The sequence below is a fragment of the Xyrauchen texanus genome, chromosome 4 (assembly GCF_025860055.1).
Source record: "Xyrauchen texanus isolate HMW12.3.18 chromosome 4, RBS_HiC_50CHRs, whole genome shotgun sequence".
Classification (NCBI taxonomy): domain Eukaryota; kingdom Metazoa; phylum Chordata; class Actinopteri; order Cypriniformes; family Catostomidae; genus Xyrauchen; species Xyrauchen texanus.
This window is the reverse complement of record NC_068279.1, coordinates 10,460,262-10,473,932: the sequence shown is the minus strand read 5'-3', so window position 1 is coordinate 10,473,932 and position 13,671 is coordinate 10,460,262. Positions and strand designations below refer to the sequence as shown.

General features: G+C 37.3%; 2 protein-coding genes across 4 annotated transcripts in view; one reads left to right on the top strand and one right to left on the bottom strand.

Moving 5' to 3' along the window:
• Positions 1 to 13,671, top strand: part of fbrsl1 (fibrosin-like 1) — a 268,766-nt gene that overhangs the window by 12,220 nt on the left and 242,875 nt on the right. For all 3 annotated transcript variants that reach the window (XM_052116960.1, XM_052116968.1, XM_052116978.1), the window contains exon 2: positions 928 to 963. The gene's annotated coding sequence lies outside the window, so the exon portion shown is untranslated. The remainder of the gene's footprint in view (positions 1 to 927; positions 964 to 13,671) is intronic.
• Positions 1 to 13,671, bottom strand: part of LOC127637195 (protein HIRA) — a 154,685-nt gene that overhangs the window by 80,965 nt on the left and 60,049 nt on the right. The gene's annotated exons all lie outside the window — the stretch shown is intronic.

The following is a 13,671-nucleotide window of genomic DNA, read 5'->3' as shown; positions in this document are numbered from 1 at the left end:
TATTTGAGTTCTTAATATGGTTACGTTCTCACACAGTTTGGTTATTTACAAGAGTGATCCAGCCGTCTTCCACCGGAGCTGCTCCCGGGCACAAGCCGCACGATAGAAATGGACCAACTCGGTCGAAAAGCATTCAAAACCACTGTTGGTTAATTATGATCTATTGGATTTAACTTGTGCCTCCTATTTAAAGGAATAATTCACCCAAAAATTTAAATTCTCTCATCATTTACATTTATTCCAAAGTATGCTACTATTAAAGCGTTTTTGAAAGTCTCAGGAAAATGCTGTTCTAGTGTGGATCAAAGGCTTAAACCTAGCAAAATCCGTGGCCTCAGACCTCTTGACTTTCACTAGTGAGCAACCACCTGAAACACCCTAGCAACCTCATAGCAACAAAAAACAAACATAGCACATACCACATAGCAGCACTCTAGCAACCACTCACAACACCCTAGCATTGCCTCGACAAGTTTTGCACGGGCCAGCTCCACTCACATTTTCTTAAGAAAATTTAGTTTTTCCTCACTGGTTATCTTTAACTATCTGTGGTTTGTTGCAGAGGGAGACCATAAGCCAGGTGTTTTTCTAGATAAGCTTTGTAGGTGTTCATTCTGGTCAAATAATTCCAAGGTCTGGCAGAAAAGAAAAGGCCTTGTGCCTCCAGACGACCAATTTGTCAGTACTGTATTGTGCTTGACTCATACGAGTCATGTGATTTGGCAGATCTAGCAGAGAGAGAGAGAGCGAGAGAGAGAGAGAGAAGGAATGTCATTAGGTGAACAAGAGGAATGGAGGGTGGGAAAAAGGTTAATGTGAATATTGGTATTAAAGTGCTGGAACTTCATCATGTGTCTGTCATCTCACAGTATCCCTCAAAGGTCAACGTTGTTCTCTCTCTTTCTCTCTCTCTCTCTCTCCCCCCAGAGCTCCACTCACTCTCTGTCAGGACGAGGGTACTCGGTAAGTGACATTTTCACGCTCTGCAGCTTTACAGCAGAATTACAGTATCCTCTCCTCCCGTTTATGGCCCTGGCAGCGGACATTTTAATTATGTTAAACAGAGAAATGGTGGATTCATGATATTAGGGACATTACTCTTGGGTGACTGACTGATTAAATGGTGAAAGGTGTCCCGATGCACCTTGGGTAAATGAGCCTTTCGTTATATTTATGACCATTTTATTTTCAGTGCCTGGACAGTTTAAAGTGTCATTGTCGATGTCTTCTTCTACAGTCTGCTGCAGTCATTGGTATAGGGTTTTGTGCTCATGATATTCATTATTTCCCTGCTGGAAAACTCTGTTTTGGAACATGGTTTCTCACTGGTTCAGATCTGGTTGTTGTCTGGTCCATGCTGGTTTTTAACTGATCCAAGCTGGTCAGCATGTCTAAAAAAAAAATAGGTTGACCATATTCAGATGGAATCTATGCTTAAAGGGATAGTTCACCCCAAAAAAATGTAATTCTCTCATCATTTACTCACCCCCATGCCATCCCAGACATGTATGACTATCTTCTGCAGAACACAAATGTTGATTTTAGTAGAATATTTCAGGCATCAGGGTGAGAAAATGAATGTTAGCTATTCCTTTAAGAAAAATGCCTTAAACCAGCCTTAAGTGATTAGATGGTCTCTCAGCTAGGCTAATGTGTTTTGTTGGAATTGAGGGGTTTTGGGAACTTGACAGGTTGTTCCACTGTAGACCATCTTGACCAGGCGAAAGATCAGGAAATCAGCTAAACAATATGAAACCAGCTAAGACCATCAAAGCATCTTATTCTGTATTTTATTTATTTATTTTTGCACAACCCAAATATGGTTGACCAGCTGGCAGCTGGCTCAAACTTAGAAAACACAAGTGCATGAATGCAAATGCTTCCATGTAAGCTTGATTTCATGAGTCTTTGCATTCGGAAATTTGTCAGAATACAATTCAGAAGGCAACACAAATATGCATAACACACTCATGCGCAGTTATAATGGAGCTCAAGGGGGTATTTGTGTAGTTGAGCTACAGCCTTCAGCTATCTGGCCAAGTATATACATTACCATATTTGACACAATGCACAATCAAATATTTTAAGAAAAGACTTCAGGAAGTGTTAAATACACGTTTCTCTTCACCACATTTTTCAGAGCTTGCACACAATGGCGAGGTCAGTTGTGGTCCGTCTTGAGTACTGAGGTTTATTACCACTGCAGTAACACAAGAATGCATGTTACGTACAACACGACAGTGAGTTTGCAGTGTGTTGGTTTGCGTACTTGTGTAGAGGATGTTTCTGGCTTTTGAAGATAAACACAGGATTACAATAGATTAGATAAGCTTTTCTAATGCAGTTACCACATTTGACATTGCCATTAATTAGATATGGCCAAATTGCCACCCCCAGTAATTGCTGTTTTAATACAGTCCATAATGCACTGCTGTCTAATTTTCATTTAAGTTGTTGCAAGGATTACATAATGGTTAAAAAAAGCTAGATTTTAGCATTTTTAGGGGTCTAACACCTCTCTTGTAATTTGAGATGGCCAATCAAATCTTAGAAGGCGGGACTCACGTTTCATAGAAGCTAAGTGGAAATGCATTCATGAAATTTCATGTTCCTTAATTATAATGTTCTGTAAAGCAATGCTCAAGTTATCAACAACAACAGTTACACACGCACATTAGAGTACACTGCAGCGTAAATCGCATTTTACCAACATATGCTCATAATCTGCTTTTTAAAACATGTGTTTACACTTTTATTCACAGATAAATACATTACACTGAGAAATAATTTCCCCCTCCAAAATGAACTGTTTGGTATTCCATATTCAATATCTTCTGTATTCGCATCTTATGGAGAAAAATGTGCTTTGGAAATTGTAGGGATTCATTGTTTTCTTGATTTACTGTTCTCATTCTAAAGGTAATCAAATTCTTTATAAAAATGTTCCCTCTACTTCTTTATTCAAAGATGCTGGTATACACTTGAGAGTGATGTTGAGGCTACTGTATACACTTGTGAAATATTAAAAAAAGAAGCAGTGCATTTTATATGCTACATTTCTTCAAGGATGTCAACTATCATGACTCCATCGCTATTTATGCATGGTAGAAAGCTCACTTTTCATCTGATGCTCAAATGTTTATTTGCACATGCACAAACACACACACACACACACACACACACACACACACATACAGACACACACACTTTGACATTTTCTGTCTGTTAAGAATGTCAGAGAGCGACTGCTGCTATGATCAGCTGCTGGGTTGTTTATTTCATATATTTTGTCAGTATAAAGTGACTAGATTTGAAAGCTTTCAGAACTCATTCTGTCACACTGACTGTCAAAACGCAACCGCTTTTATTGTCTGGTCATTTGCACTTGGAAACCATTCATTTCAAGGTAGATGTTAACTTAAAGGAATAATTCACCCAAAAATGAAAATTCTTTCATCATTTACTCCAGATGTGCATGACCCTGTTTCCACCTGGTATTAAGATCAGGTGATCCAATCACATGTGATCAGGTCTGAGACATCGCTGTTCACACTTGGTCGTTAAAATGCGTTGTCTGTGACCACTTGTGATCAGATTTTGGAGGGGACGGACTCTGTTTCATGACGACATACATCAATCACTATGTGAGTGTGTTCCTGCATTATAATAAACCCCAACAAAGTCAGAAAAGACAAAGAAAGTGCAAAAAACTGTGCGCTATTTCTCCCTGATGCAGCTGAAATTTAATCTAAGCACAAAAGCAATATTTCGAGCAGAATTGTCCGTTATTTTAGTGGATTAGTTGTATTAACCTGAGCTGCAGATGTCCGTGCTTCCTGCAAGTGTCCCTGCATGTTGATATCAGATACATTGAAAAGGATCCATGAAGAAGATGCATACAGGATGGATTACCGTTTACACATCAAATGTGATGCGTTCAGATGTGCTTTTGACCACATACGTATGTGGTTTTTGTGATCTGATCACAAAATGTTTTAGACACTGTTTAGACCTGTATTTAATGCTGACCACATGTGATCTGATCACCAGAAACGCATCTTAATACCAGGTGGAAATGGGGTCAAAGACTTTCTTTCTTCTGCTGAACACAAATGAAGATTTTTAGAAGAAAATCTCAGCTCTGTGGGTTCACATATTGTCAGTGGATGGTGACCAAAACATTGAAGCTCCAAAAAGCTCATTAAGGCAGTGTAGAAGTAATCTTTATGACTCCAGTTGTTTAATCCATGTCTTCTGAAGCCATCTGATCGCTTTTGGGTAAAAACAGACCAAATTGTAAAAAAAAAAATGTCATAGTTTTTGTCATAATTGCACATCCTAGTTCTTGATGCATGCCTATTGTGCTAAATGGCACTAGGAAGTGTAATCGAGAACCTTGAGAGACTCATTCTCAGTGATGATATCAAAACATTTGTCCTCAAATTTTCACTTCAGGAATTGAAATTCAACATATTAGTAGCTGTTTTTTTGGGGGGGTTTTTTTTCATTTCAACCGATAATGTATATGTTCAAAAAGTTGATACACATAGTTGCATTTAAACAAACCAATTTTTTTTTGCGAGATGATTTCGTTTGTTTGCTATTTTTATTAATGACATATGACCTTAAGACAACAAGAAATCACACCGAGATTCAACTTTCTTCTTGTCATGTTGACTTTTTTCTTCCTCAGTGAAAAGTAGAGCAGGTTAAAGTCATGTCCCCTCATGGGGACATCCCGACATGGCAATGAAAAGAAAGCCTCTCTGTAAAAGGCCTGTTGCAGCCATAAGCCTTGCCTGTCATAACGGTTTAAGCAGAGAAAACATGTCCAAAGAGCCTCAAACCTTGTCCTCCTCTTTATATGGTGTGAGTGAGATAAAAGAAAAAAAAACAAAGAAAAACAGACATTGTTGAGAAAATGCAGAAAGTAAAATGAAAGGAAAGAATAAAACAGGATATTTCACTTTAACACTATATTTCCATCAAATCTGGTTATGTGTTGTCAGGCTCCTTGGCCCTTTGCAGTGTGTGTGTGTGTGTGTGTGTGTGTGTGTGTGTGTGTGTGTACCCATGAGATTAACAACACACTAAGTGCTCCAGGCACTTGTGTGTGTGTGTGTGTGTGTGTGTGTGTGTGTGTGTGTGTGTGTGTGTGTGTGTGTGTGTGTGTGTGTGTGTGTGTGTGTTCTGAGCGTGCTATCTTTAAGAATTCAAGGCACTGTGTTACGGTCAGAGGCCCTTGGGGGCCACTTCATGTTGTGTTGGTAATCATCCACAAGGAGTGAAAGTGCTAAAGGCTAACACATGTGAAGAGAGGGAGGAATGTGTCGAAAGAATGATGGAGGGAGATATCACCGGCGGTTGGATAAGTGGGCCACCACCTGCCAAGTTGTCAGTTCAGTCCTCAATAGTGGCTTACAAAACTAGTTATAAAATGGATAGTTCTGATTGTATGAGCTGCATTCAAACCAGTTGTAAAATGCTGTTAAAAGAATAGTCCGGGTTAAATATAAGTTATGCTCAATTGAATTTTTTTGTGGCATAATATTGATATTTTGAAAAAATATTTTCATTAGTCCCTCCGTTTAAACATTCCTTTAAATGCACAGCTGTGAGCGCACATTCTATATTAATGTGCCAAGTTGCTGCGTTGCTTGGCAACCATAAAAAGGCTACAGTTAGGCAAATTAACTATATTAGAGAATGGAAGAATTGCTCATTCTGATTTTTATTTTTGAAGCTGAAGTGTGTCATTTCTGCGCCACTAGTGTCACCAAACAGAATTGCAAAAATAAGGATTGTTTTTAAACAGGTTTCTCGAACACTCTCCCATCTGCTTTTGGTTGAACAAATGGATAGTCCTCCCCCAAACTTACACCATTGGTTTTCCATTGATGGTTTATCAGGCTGATTTGGATGTTCAAACAGACAGAGCAGGACTGTACACTTACATTTTTGGGTGTTAGCACTGGTGATAGTTAACTAAAACCATTTTTAGCACCAGTGTTGTGTGTAATGCATTACTGAGTAATTAATTACTGTAATTACATTATTTTTTTCAATGAAAAAATGTCATGTCTATCCTTATATTTTTCATCTGGCTGAGGTTGATAAGGGGTTTAGAAAGTAATTAGTAATAAGTAATCCAATTACTTTTCAGACAGATTAATTAGTAAAGTAATCTAATTACACTGTGTAAAATGCAATTAGTAGTTAGTAATTAATTACTTTTTTAGAGTAACTTACCCAAAACTGGTTAGCACAGATTCAAATTTATTAGCACACTAAAGTGTACGGTCGAAAATTATTTTATTATTATTTTGTATTATTCACTACTACAAATTACTAGTAATACTACTACAATTTTGATGCCATGTCATATACACTAAGTGATCACTTTATTAGGCACACATACTTATCTAATTTGCAATCTTGTGGCAGCAGTGCATTGTGTAAAATCAGGCAGATACGGGTCAGGTGCTTAAGTTAATGTTCACATCAACCATCAGAATGGGGAAAAGTTTGTTATCAGTGATCTTGACCATGGCGTGATTGTTGGTGCATGTTTTTACTAGCTGTACCAATGTAGTCGCAAGTTCGGAACACGGCTTGATCCGCTTTTCCACAAAATAAATTCCAGATCCCGACTCCAAGGCCTATTACAATACTGATGAATATAGAAATGCTTGCATATAACTGGACTTTTATTTATTTTTTATTATATAAAAAATCTAAAAGGTGTGCATTATTGCTGACACCTACATGTGCACTTTGGGGTTGGTTATATGCCTGTAAGTCATTTGCTTCAAATGTTACTGAAGTTGTATCGAAATTATCTAAATGTTTGTAAATGTTTTGGATTTGTATGCTCTAATGTTGCTGTATCTTTAGAGATGGGCCCTATATGTGAGTCAAGAACGTCCAACGTCAAGCCAACTTTATTGCTTTATTTATTGACATGGGGACGCTTGGTCACTTGTTTCTGATTTCACTGCAGTATCGTGGAAAAATAAACTACATGTAGCCATGCCAACAATGCCAACGTAGGATCAGTACACAACGGCAATTTCAGCAACATGGAAAAGCGGATCAAGTTGGGTTCTGAACTTGTGACTACATTGGTACAGCTAGTAAACACATGCATCAAACATCCAGCCCAGCCCAGCCTTGGTTTTTTAGATATGCAGCCAATATATTTTTTTCCTTCTTTTGTATATCATTGGAAATAAATTGATAACTTTAAATTCCTTGTGTACATTTGTGATCTATAAATTCTGTAGAATTCTGTAGAATTTGCTTTTGGTACAGCATGTCACAGTCAGTAGTTAATTTATTTGGCCACCCCAATAAAATCACTGTGTCTTACCTGACCACCCTTGCAAAAACATTCTGGCTACACCCCTGCCAATAAGTTAGAAGCTGGAATTGGAGAATGTATTTAAACACAAAAAAGCCAGACACATTATCTTTAAAAACAAAAATTTGCTTTTAGCATAATGCGTTTGCCGACATTTACAACTGCTCTTTGCTGTGCCTAAGAACACCCCTTACTCAAGAAAATCAATAAAATAATTCTAATGTGCAGCCAATTTTTCCACTACATCTATGGTGCTGGGTTACTGGGTCAGGGTAGCAGGTACTCTATAGAAGATCTGACCCCTCATTATGTCTGAAAATGTTATAGTGTGGCTGTTCACACAAGATTAAAGCCAGTGCCATTCTTCGGTCTTGGATGAAACAACTACCTTCAAATATTGTTGATACATAGCAGACATACAGTAATGTGTACTTGGATGCTTCTGCATAATTATCATGAATCAAGGGGGCTGCAAAGGGCTCCTGACATGATATGAACCAAAATGACATCTTAAGACAGCCTCCATCATCTTGTCATGGATCAAATGCCTCCGTTCTGTAACATACGCCCACCTGTGTTCAGATCCACTGTACCTGCGGGCTACAACACCACCTACATGGAGAACGTGAAGAGCAGTGCCAACCTTCGGCAATGCAACCTCTGTTTCTTGACATTGATTTGGAAAGAAAAGTGTTCTCAGGTTACTGATGTGGGATAGAATTATGCTTTTGGCATGAAATATTGTTTATGGATGTGCATGCTTGATGTGTTGGTACGTATTTGAGAGGGTAAAAAGTTTTGTACCTCCAGAATTGCAATTTGGAGTGTTTGAGAAAGTCATCAGTAATAATTTGGATAGCCTTACATATATTCATGAAGTCCCAACTGAACTAAAGGAAAGCAATCATCAATCAGGTTTCATACAGCGTATATAATAAAATAATACAGAATATTAGCTTAATACAAGACTGTTTACTGTTGCAAATTAACATCATTTTATGAACTTGCTGCATTAATATAGAATTCAATTGGTGTCCTGTTGCAAGTTTGCATTGTTTTTAACTATAATGTCTTTACATTTGGTTCATACAATCATATTTTGGAGTTGAAACTATCCTTTTTATAGTGCTAAAATAATCCTCTATAAAAGAACCATCTTTCAAAACAATCCTGAAATTTTCCGTTGTAGCATATTTCATTGGGTTAATGTACACTTTGACACTTTTCTTAGCAAGTGTAAAGCAAAGTATTTTGCATGTTTAATTGGTCAGGCACACTCAGTTTTTCCTCTATCACTGACAAGGTTTCCTTTTATTTTCAAGGATCTTTATGGTTTGTCATCCATTCCCCAATACCACACATATACCGGCCAGATTTCTGTTTCTGCAATACGTCTCAAAATGATCCCTATCAGATGTTAGACATTCAGCAGATGTTTTTGCGATGTATATGATTTTAAATGAAGGTGATTCTGCTTATATTAATTTTTTTATATGAGCCTTATTTTAAGAGTGCTAGCATTAAGCAGAGGGCTATGCCATAGATCATAAATGCAAAATCAGTGGGCATGGCCAGGAAGTTTTGGTATTTTCGTGCAAGCATGCACTAAGTCTAGGCGCAAGTAGGTTTAGCGAAATTGTGTTTGTGCAAATGGGCTGGATTAAGTGCAATTTAAGGTTTTCTCTGGCAGAAATGAGAAATTACACTTGATATTACACTTCAAACAAAACAGTGGTCAAGAAATCATAGCCTACCAATTCAAAACATTTTACTCTCTTCAACTTTTTTCACCGGCCCGTTTTAAAGTGACTTTCGCTCAATGACAACAGGTGTAATTTTAAACATAATAATAATAATAGAAAACTAAACCATGACCTATAGATAATTTAATACAAATCTCATACATTTTTGTTTCATATAAGATGGCTACAACTCTGATTGAAAGGGACATACTTTGACATGAAATTTATTACCACCTGCTGGTGAAATCTCTAAATTGCAAATGCAGGAACTGAGTTTAAACTTTGCGCTGAGTTAAGACATGGTTTTCAAACATCTTAGCACAACAACCTATTTCTCAGGAAAATGGCAAATTCGCTTTGCACCACTTCATTAAAATGCACGCACAGTTTGCTCGCATACACCCACAATAGCGCAAACACTCCCACCCACCCCCACTTGCGCTTTGCGCTGGTGTGAAAAATGTAAATTAGAATTAGTGCTCTCACGAAAATTGGATAAGATGTTGCGCACGGTCGTTGTGCGTAGCACTGCACATTGCGCGCTCACAAAAATAGAGCTCTGTGTGTGCTTACTGTTGCACCAAATTTCTAATTTTGTTTTCACCAAAGTCTAAAAGTTAAACTTTTTTAACATGCTCTTGGAGAATACACTAGCAGTCTTAAATGGTTCGCATCACAAGAAGGCAGTAGCAATGAGATATAATTGCATTCGTTTTGACTTGTATCACTACTCAGTCCGGGTTGTTTCGGGTCACCCTAGTTTAGAGGCCTATTACTGAGATATTTGCTCCTTGTCTGTCTAGTAAATCTAAATCCAGTGGTGAAGCACTGGGGTGATATTTTTGATGCTCTGACAATATCCTGCTAGCCTCTACTGTGTGTGTGTTTGTCTGAGGGGTGTGTTTCTGGGTGACGGCCATATTTGTTTATCGTTGTGTTTTTCCCTTCTCCCCGGGGAAACAGGGCTGTTGCTGCAAGCAACAGTTAAAAAGTGCTGTTAACCTCAATAGGGTTTCAACACATCAGTCACATGGGGAGATAAAGGTAGAAGCTTCGAGGCCTCACACACACACACACACACACACACACACACACACACAAATGCTTTTGGTCCCTTCATGGAAGCTGAGACATACTGACTCAACGGAAATTTTAAAATATTTTCATCCACTTCATAACACAACGTTAAGGCAGCAGTGAAGGCTTTTCTGTTTGAATAGCAATGAATAGTAACATCATTTTCACCTTGGATTTCTTTTTTTCTTCAGTGGACATACACACATACACACTCGCACAAAGTGGTTGGCTTAAAGGAGGAAAATGGAAATGAAATGCAAGCGCAGTTCACACGTTGGAATTATCTACTAATTGCTTTTCCTGTTTAAGCTTTCGCTCTTAATGCTGTTTAGTCTTTAATTATTCATAGCTGTGTGGTTCGGCATGCTTTCTGAGTTAAGCTCTAAAAATGAAAATATGCCTGCAATGATTGTCCCAAGGCCTGACTTATTATGCTTCTCGCAAATTTAAGTTAATGCATTTTCAAAAGGTTGCTTTTTCAAACCCATTTCAAAACAGCATAGGTTTCCATTATTACATTATCAATTAAGATAGTATTTAGAGAGAATATGGAAAAAAATTATGTTTTTAATTTTGTTTATGTCAAGCCTCGGTTCTTGGAAGCATAAGTGCAAGCTCAGTGCATAAGACATATAACCCTCTTAACCTTCGTAGTTTTAGTAATGATATTACCTATTATCTGTCATTCATAAGGCTAATTTAAGTTGTAATTGTTTAGACATCACCATTACTATTGCTTATAAAAGGGTTAGGGATTTAAACAAACCCCAAACCCGAATTATTAAATGTTGGCGCGTAACTCATCAAGCACCATTGTGGTGTGTTGACACTTTTGAAAATGGCATTACATGGTTCATTACATGTATCGTGGCAGTTCTGAGGTGAAATGTCCACTGAGTTTCGCTAAAAGCAAGTTAAATGTTCCCCCAAACAGATGAGGTTTGTAAAGTTAATGCTCTTTTGATTTTTAAATGAACAAAACCTACTGCACCTTGACCATGCTTGAATAAGCTTGTAAATGTAGTTTGCTATGTAGCTGGTTAAGTAAAGCAAACGTTAAAACGTATCACTTTACAAGTGCTTAAGTAAAGTGATTTGATGTGATAAGATGATATTGTGTGAAGAACAGATTAGTATAAAAGTAAATACAAGTCTTTGTTGATGCAGCACTTTCTGGTTGTTATTTCACCAGGAATCTATCACCATTTGTTAAACGAATTACATACAAATTTAGCAAAAATTTAGGGATTTCCGAAAAATGTAGGATTAAGATCTTTTGACTTGGACCCTCTTCCCCATTCCTTCATAGTACAACATGATCACAAGTCGGCTTGTTATTTTTTCAAAAGTTCCATTACCCTAGGAGTGGCCACATTTTGCAGACTCACTGACAAGCGACATTTCCATTTTAGACATTTTTGGCATCGACTCTATTGTGTTAACCTTCCCTTGTGCCTTGTACTGCGCCAGCTCCGTGAAAGACCTGAGTTTGAATTGACATTTGAACCAGGAAGTAATCGCAGTTGCATAATCAGTGACCAGCATGATTTGGAGGTTGCATTTTTCCCTCTAACATTACATTTGTACTCCAATGATGTTTAGGCTTAGGGTTTGGGTTGGGGAGGGGTTACAGTTTCGAAAATATACATTCCTCGTGTATTGTACAGCTGGAAACAACTAATTTCCTAACTCACATTTGAGGCCCCTCCATTGATATTACACCCGGAAAATGGAGCTCACACGTGCCCATATGCCGAAGAACAGTTACCACTTTGTTTCAAATTGCAGTAAGCACAGAATTATTTTAACTAAAGATAAGTCAACATGCTGTTTCTGATTTCACTGTAAGATCAGTCTGTATAATATGTCGGTAGTCTGTCATTCTTCAAAGAAAAGTTTATTTACTAATATTGTCCTGTCATCCTTCATATTAGGTCAATTATTAGCCCCCATAACAATATCTATTAAGTAGTGTAAACAGTTTTTGGGGGGTTTCGTATTGTCTGAGAATTGTTCGTCAGTACTTCCTTCACTCTCTCATTCCAGGAATAGCAGTGCTGTGTTTGACGCTGAATGTAAATTACTGTGCTATGTAGTATGTGCTTGCTCAGTCAGACTTTAATTACATGTTGCCTTTGCTTCAAAAAGCATTTAACAGCAACTTGAATGGCTTAATGAGAAATGTAATGAACACTCAGGACGTTTGGCTGTTCCCATGCATATCACCAACATTTTTATAGTTTGTTATAAAATACCATTTGCATCAGCAAATTACAATGGCTCAATATCATTATACAAAAACGACCCAATCATAAATTAAACCTCCAATTACAAACATCTATCTGTTGGGAGGGAAAATGAGCAGTGTGGCTTTTATTCATTCTGAGAAAGAGAGAGAGAGAGAGAGAGAGAGAGAGAGAGAGAGAGAGAGAGAGAGAGAGAGAAAGATGAGGGATGCCAAGCACCTTTGTAGATTATTCTCTTTGGAGGCATTTATTCACTTTATTGTTTTGCTGCTAGCTCGGTCTCCTGACTGAAATGAGAAGCAACATTAAAAGCTTATTAAGGCCTGTGCAGCCCAGCTAGTCCAAGTAAACCTCCAGTTGTCCACTCAATTCTAATGCTGGACTTCCGTTTTTGCAGATAGAGGTGGTTTTGGTGGTTAAATGAAGTTGAGATGTTCTAAAAGTTTTCAATTTTGTTTAAAAAAACTAATAATTGTACATCGTGAAGGTTGGGGGGGATGCAGAGATGTGCTGGTTATGTCACGAAATTATGAATGATTAGCTGATGGATATTAACTAGTTTAAATAAATAGTCTATTTGATGCATTTATGCAGATATCAGGTCTGTCAAAACTAGCATGAACATAATAATAATATTAGTTTTGGGGAGTAGTTAACTAAAAGTAGCGACACTACTAACTTATCTACATTTTCTGTAGCGTGATAGTAGCTCAGCTATATTCACAATTGTGTAATTTTTTCAGTTTTTCATAAAACACTAAATGTCACATTGTATTGCAAACACAACAATGGAGCCAAAATTGTAATCAAACATGCTTACCTAAACTCTTTCATGTAGTGCTGGGAAAACTGAATCTTTTAAGAAATTTCGTTCTTTCAGGCAGTTCATGTAAATGAAATGGTAATGATTCCCTTAGATTTAGTGTTGGGAACTCTAAGTCATTTCTCAACTACTATACTTCTAATAAAGTAACTACTTCAGAACTTCCTTACGTAAAAGATTCATTGATTCGCTTGAGCTCCACGCAAACTCCTTTTCTTAGGCAAAATACCCTATAGAGTCTATTGCTGCTGTTTCGATCAAGTTTCATAAATTAGGGTGTTTTGTAGTTTATAAGTGTATATAAAGTTTACATGTATATAAAGTTTAATGTTTACATTGATTGTGAGATATACCTCAAAAGTATCATATTTGAAACATGTTATTTCAACTGGCTTTTTCAATAAAATAATATACAAATTTTAT